General features: G+C 36.9%; 1 pseudogene; it reads right to left on the bottom strand.

Moving 5' to 3' along the window:
* Positions 1-745: 745 nt before the first annotated feature.
* On the bottom strand, positions 746-894 carry LOC142443852 (U1 spliceosomal RNA; annotated as a pseudogene).
* Positions 895-7,785: the final 6,891 nt, after the last annotated feature.

The following is a 7,785-nucleotide window of genomic DNA, read 5'->3' on the forward strand; positions in this document are numbered from 1 at the left end:
AAAGAATAGCATGTGGGGTCTTAAAAGCTTGTCTTAAAACAAGCCATCTAAGTGAGACATCAACTAAGCAAACAGTAAAGAAGCAAACCATCCTGTGTGAACCCAGGATCATAAATAAATAATAAAAATCTAAACTCAGAGGAGAGGATGGTGTAAAGGTATCAAAAGTTACATTCTGAATACCCAGTTTGCAGAAGGCTGTGAATGGTCATGGAAGCACACAATCCATCTGCAGAGTCCTCTACTGTGACCCTCGTCCAGGGACAGGAATGGACATCAAACAGTGAGCACTGCAAAGCCAAATATGGCACTTGTGGTTAGGGTCAAATGCCACACCTTATCCTTTGCCCTCGCTGGAGATATATTTTAAAAATGTTTAAGTTTTAAATATTTTCTGCTTTCTTTTCTTTTTTTAAAATCATTTTACTGGGGGCTCATACAACTATTATCACAATCCATACATGCATCAATTGTGTAAAGCACATTTGTACATTCATTGCCCTCATCATTCTCAAAACATTTGCTCTCCACATAAGCCCCTGGCATCAGCTCCTCATTTTCTCCCTCCCTCCCTGCTTCCCCTCCTTTATGAATCCTTGATAATTTATAAATTATTATTTTGTCATATTTTGTCACAGTGCAACGTCTCCCTTCACCCACTTTTCTGTTGTCCGTCTCCCAGGGAGGAGGTTATATGTAGATCCCTATTTTCTTTCTTTCTTTCGTTCTGTCTTTCTTTCTTTTTCAGAGGAGAGCGCGAACGCAGTCTCCCACTACCACAAATTATGCAGTCATGTTTCCCACAGGGGTCAGTACACCCAGAGTGTAATGGGTGAGCCTCGCCCTGTGAAAACTACCTTCCTGATCATGGCATCTCCCCTGTCAGGTAAGTATTAGATCCCTATTTTCAATTAAAGTTTTTCTCTATTTTATTTTGTCATTGTTGATTTGTGGCTATTTCTCGTTTTTGTTTTCTATGATTTTCTGTATCTGAAAATCATCATAGGTTAGCCTGTCAAGAGAGTAGCTGTATTGGTAACTAGGGATAAGGCATGGGAGGCTGGAGAAATTTGGGAGCTAACTATAGTGACTATGAGAAAGAAGAAACTATTCTGAAGTTGACTGTGGTGATGAGTACCATATAACTTCTTAATATAATCAAAGTATTGAATTGTAAATGCTCAAACTATAGAACGGTATTATTGATACTACACACAGGAAAAATTTTACTTGAGATCAAACAACAATGGTTGCAGCAGCACATTGATAGGAATCACCAGAAGTTCAGACCAGATACTGAAGAGGATGTGGAACAAGGGATATCATTGCTGATGTCAGCTGTATCTTGACTCAAAGCAGAAGATACCACATAGATGCTTATGTGTGTTTAGTTGACGATGCAAATATATTTGATAGTGTGGAACATAATAAATTATGGATAACTATGAAAGGTATGGGAATTCCATAACACTTGATTATGCTCATGTGGAACTTGTACATGGATCAATAGAGAGTCGTGTGAACAGAACAAGGGAATACTGCATGTGTTAAAATCAGAAGTTTGTGTCGGGTGTATATATACTCTCTCCATAGTTGCTCAATCTATATACGGAGCAAATTATCATGAGAGAAGCTGGATTATTTGAAGAAGAGTGGGTATAAGGATTTGGGGAAGGCTTATTAGCAATCTGCAATATGCAGATGACATATTGCTTGCTGAAATTGAGGAGTATTTAAAGCACTTGCCGAAGAAAAGCAAGGAGTGTAGCCTCAATATTGTTTACAACTTAAAATCTTCACAAGTTAACATCATGATAAATGGGGTGGGGGGGGAGTTGAAGTTGTCAAGGATTTCATCTTACTTTGGTCCACAATCAACTGTCATGAAAACAGCAGTCAAGAGATCAAAAAACATATTTCTGTACAAGACCTCTTGAGAGGAATTAAGACCAAATATGTTTCTTTGAGGGAAAGATGTTCATCCAAGCCATGGTATGCTCCATTGCACCACAAGCACATGAAAGTTGGACACTGAGTAAAGAAGACCATAGACGAATACATGCATTTGAATTGTGGATCTGGAGAAGCACACTGAAAGTAGCGCAGACTTCTCAAAGAACAAACCGATGCTGCATTGGAAGAAGAATGGCCAGAGTGCTCCTTGGAGGCAAGAATGGCAAGATCTTGTCTTACATATTTGGACATATTTTCAGGAGAGTCTAGTTCTTGGAGAAAGACATCATGTTTGGCAAAGTGGAAGAGCAGGAAAATGAGGAAATCCTTCAATGAGGTGGATTGACACAATGGCTGCATGAATGGGCTCAAGCATGGAAACAATTGTGAGCATGGTATATTACTGTGCAGTGCTTCATTCTGTTGTGCATAGGGTCAATATGGGTTACAGGTGACTCGATGGCACACAAGAACAACAATATTGAATTGTATGATACATGAATCATATGTCAATCAAACTATTAAGAGAAGAAACTATTTTCAACACAGGGAATGGTTATATAGAAACAACTGAGAAAAATGTCATATAAAGTGATTTGATAGCTGAATGAACTACTGCTGTTTTTAGGAGTCATCAAGTTGATTCAAGTCAGAGTCACCTCATGTGACAAGGTTGAATAGTCTCACGGGGTTTTCTAGACTCTGATATTGCAGGAAGTAGATCACCAGGTCTTTCTCCCTTGAAGTCACTGATATTCAGTTAGCAGTTGAGTGAGCTCTCAATTGCTTGTCCACTGGTGCTTTATAACCTTCTTCAATGTTTTCATTAATTAAATGGATAATTAAAAGTGAATAGATAAACCTCATATTATAAAGTTATTACGGCCACTGTGTGATACTAGTAATGTGTCCTAGACTCTATGTTCCTTATGTTATCCTCCCCAAAATGGGGATTATACTATATGATATTTCCCTGCGGATTCAGTTTTAGATGACTGTGATAAATCAAATAGCTGCAGTATGTCAGGGATATGCCCATTTATATCATTATCTATCTATCTATCTATCTATCTATCTATTTAACTATTTAACTTCATCAACATATCTACTCATGTATGCATGCATAAGATTGGGGTTTATAATGAAATTTGTCCATGAAATTCCATGGACAAATATATATTCCATTTTAAAAACCCCTCATATATGTTCCATTTCAAGCACTGTGTATTTACCAAGCTTATTTCTATTGAACCTTAACATACTAGCTGTGCATGCTGTCAGATTACACTGAGGATACTAATATCAGTAAAGTGAAGAGCATTAATGTTACTTAATTTCTTCTTCTCTAGTGTTAAATACATTTAAATGTAAACATTAAATATACAGTACCACAGAATCTTGATTGAAGATATAAATGAATCCTTCAAGAATGAATCACTGTGAATATTTTGCTCATTGTTCTTTGCCTTGATTTGGAGTGTCATTTACAAAAGAGGATTACTGGGTAGATAATTATCTGAATCAAATTATCGATATAATACACTCAGTATTTAATGCTATCACTGGCCCTCTAATTATAAACTAGTTTCAAAGAGTAGCAGGAATGAAGAAACTTGGAGCATATACTTATAATAGATCCCTATGCACATCAATAAAACAAATATACGCATTATCTTGTACCCTTTACCAAGATAACATATATGAGAGAATGTAAATCATCAAAAAACATTCCATCTAATTAAAGGATTGAGCTTCTGACAACTTCATTTTTTTAATAAACCATATTTTATCATGAAAAAAATTTCATCTAATCAATTCAGATGAACAATGACACTACGGGACAGAGTGGTACCACTTCCTAGGATTTCTGAGACTCAATACATACAAGAAAAACATCCTCACCATTCTCCCATGATAGAATATAAAAAATAAAATTTGTCAGAAGCACACTATTTTAAAAAGACCTTTCTGAATTAATTCCAACTACCCTTAGACACTTAAGCAATCTAGCTACTAGTGAAAGAGGAAGCTGGATCTTGGAAGTGTCTATTGATGCATCAGCACCTCTAGCAACATTGTCACTGAATTTTGGTTTAAGTTTTCAATTGTTTCAGGCTCAGGCTGCCCTCGTCATTTCTGCTTCTGCTGCAAACTTCAGTCAATTCAGGAAGCAACCTGGCGCTGCATTCAGGCAGCTGTCGTTGTTTGGCTCCTTCAAGTTAGTTCCAACCCCTAAGACGCCTGGTAAAACGGAAGGAAACAGGGGCCAGTCCGCACCACTCATAATTGCAGCACCCGAGCAAGCCCTTCACCGCAGTCACTGTATCAATCAGTTTTGTCTAGAGACCACTCTGTTTCCTGGACCCTCTACTTTAGTACGAGAGAGGGCCTTGTCCAAGGACTGGTCTCTCCTGATACCGTGTCCAAAGCTCATGGGATGAACGGTCCCCATCTTTGCCTCTAAGGAGAATTCTGGTTATACTTCTTCCAAGACAGATGTTTGTTCTTTTGGCAGTCCTTGTTATTTTCAATATTCTTTGCTGGCACGATGATTCAAAGCCACGATTTTTCTTCAGTCTTCCTTTTTCAATGTCCAACTTTCACATGCATATGAGGTACCTGAAAATACTATGGCTTGGGTGAGGTGACTTTGCTTTGGAACATTTCCAAGAGGTCTGGTGCAGCAGTTTTACCCCATACGTTTGTCTCCTTTCATCTCCTGAGTACTGCTTCCATGCACATTGATTATGGAACATCCTTGACAACTTCAAAGGTTCATCAATTTATCACGATGTCACCTACTGGAACAGTTGTGAGGACTTTGTTGGCCTTTATATTGAATTATAACCCTTTCTGAAAGCTGCAAACATCGATCTTCATCAGCAAGCGTGTCAAATCCTTCTCACTTTCAGCAAACAAGGTTTGGTCATCTCTGTGTTGCAGGTTGCTAATTAGCCTTCCACCAATCCTGATGCTAAATTCTTCATATAATACAGCTTCTCTGATTATTTCCTCAGCACATGGATTCAATAAGAATGGTTAGAAGATACAACCCTAATACACACCTTTCTCAATTTTAAACCACGCAATATTCTCTCATTCTGTTTGCATGACTGCCTCTTGACACATATAAAATTCTGCATGAGTGCAATAAAGTGTCTCAAATTCCCATTCTTCTTAAGGTTATCCATGGTTTGTTATGGTCTGCACAGTGCAATACCTTAACAAAGACAATGAAACAGAAGTAACCCTCTTTCTGGTATTTTCTATTTTCACCTAAGGTTCATCAGACATTAGTAATGATAACTTTTTTTCTGCATCTTTTCTGAATCTGTACTGAACATGTGGCAGCTCCCTGTCAATGTAAAGCTGCAACAATTGTTGGGTGATCTTCAGCAATTGTTATTTACATGTGATGGTGTTCTATAATTTGAGCTTTCTGTTGGGTCACCTTTCTTTGGAATGGGTACAAACCTGGATCTCTTCCAATCAGCTGGCCGAGTAAATGTCTTCAAAATTTACTGGCATCGACGAGTAGAGCATCCACTGCTTCACCAGCTTGTTGTAAAAATTCAGTTCATATTCCATCAATTCTTGGAGTCTTGCTTTTGGCTAATGTTTTCAGTGCAGCTTGAACTTTTCTTTCTGCACCATTGGTTCTTGCTCATTTTCTACCTCTTAAATGGTGACTTGTGAGCTAATTCCATTTGGTACAACCCCTCTGTATACTCTTTCCACTGTCTGCATGCTTCCTGCATCATCTGTATCTTGTCCAAATAATATTTCAATATTGAAACTCAAGGCATTATTTGTTTCTTGAGTAAAATATGTTGAGCATTTTCTTCCTCTTTGGTTTTCTAACTCTAGGTCTTTGCACATTTTGTTATAATGAAATTTGCCTTTGTCTTCTCAAGCTTCCCTTTGTAATTTGATGTTCAACTTTTTTCATTGTGATTTCTTCCATTTGCCTTATGTATTCTATGATTAAGAGCGAATTTCAGAGTCTTCTCTGACATCCATTTCGATCTTCTCTTTCCTGATTTTTATATGACTTTTGCTTTCTTCATCTATGATGTTCTTAATGTCACCCCATATTTTAGCCAGTCTTCCTTCATTAATGTTCCAGTGATCTAATCTGTTCTTGAGAGAATCTTGAAATTCAAGTACGATATATTCAAGATCATATTTTACTGTGTTGGCCTTATTTAAATTTTCTTCAGCTTATATATGAAAAACGAACGGTCTTTTCCACAATTAGCCCCTGGCCTGTTTTTAACTGCTAACATTGAACTTCTCCATCTTGTTTTCCTACAAATATAGTCAATTTAACTTATATATTCCATCTGGGCAAGTCCATGTGTATTGTGTTGTTGAAAAAGGTATTAACCAGCGGTTCTCGACGTGTGGGTCATGACACCTTTGGGGGTCAAACAACCCTGTTCCAGGTGTCACCTGATTCATAACAGTAGCAAAATTACAGTTATGAAGTAGCTACAAAAATTAATTTTATGGTTGGGGGGGTCACCACAATATGAGGGATTGTATTAAAGGCTCGTGGCATGAGGAAGGTTGAGAACCACTGGCATTGGCAATAAATGAAAAGGTTGTTTGTCTTACAAAATTATATCATGCAATCTTTACCTTCACTGCTATCACAGACTATATATTCCAACTACTGTTCCTTCCTCTTTTTTCTAACTTTAACAATCCAAGTGCCAATAATGATCAATGCATTTTGATTTCACGTGTGATTAATATCAGACTGAAGATATTGGTAAAATTCTTCAATTGTTTCTTTCCATCACTAGCATCCATGATACAGGAGTTCTATTTAGTTTAATGCATACATATTTGAGGAAACTTTTTTCCATGTCTGGCTGCTTATCTATCATTCACTTTGAATTCTTTGGCATCCAAAGTTTCTCTTCTTTCGTTCTCTAATGCAGAACTAGGGAAACACCATCTTTAAGTCTGAGTGAAAGGTTTCCCTCTTAAAGTTACGTCAAAGTAGCTTTTTACTACTGGGTTAGGGATACATTTTCTATGCCCTGTAACCACATATTTTTAGTACTTATAAATTTGTGTTTTTATGGAATAGACCCCTATACTTCTCAACTCTTTCTCATTTATTTTACAATAGAGGAAGAATTCTATAAGATTCTCCCCCATTTTCCTAAAATTATATACTCGCAGTCTCTGCCCTGTAATTGTGCCATTCACCTACATTCCTGCTGCAGGGAAGTTGGGGTTCATTATTACTTGATTTTGTCAGCACAGTTTATGGATGTTCTATAAACAGAAGTCTAAAATGCGTCTCCTTGATTTGGTTTCGTTTTCTCCACCCCAGATTATTACTCATCCAGGAAGAAAGATATAGTTGTGGAGCAGCCAGAACACACATTTTAACATAAGACGAGTAGACCTGCCAGTTGAAGCTCAGCCAATCCTTCTGATTGAGGGAACTCTGCATGAAGAAACTAAGTACTCATATTTGTAAGCAACTGAACATTGAAGTGGCTTGACTAAGAAAATGCATATGTGTAACCACAATAGCTTTCTAGTATGTACTGATGTTTTAGGTACATGTTTACTAAATCAGTCTGGTTTCTCTAGCATTTCCTTGATTGATTTTTCAGGTCTTTCTGTCTATAATCATTGTTCTTTTTATTTTTTAATATCTTAAAATATATATTAAAAGAGAGTTTATTCTATGTGTCATTCAACTTAGAAATCATATTCCAAGTATTATTTGATAATATCTCAATTTATTACAATGTAGTTTCTACTAAAATTAATTTGTCATGTATGCCAAATAAAATACTTTAATGCTTT

Source organism: Tenrec ecaudatus, chromosome 3 (genome assembly GCF_050624435.1).
Source record: "Tenrec ecaudatus isolate mTenEca1 chromosome 3, mTenEca1.hap1, whole genome shotgun sequence".
In the NCBI taxonomy this organism is placed as follows: Eukaryota; Metazoa; Chordata; class Mammalia; order Afrosoricida; family Tenrecidae; genus Tenrec; species Tenrec ecaudatus.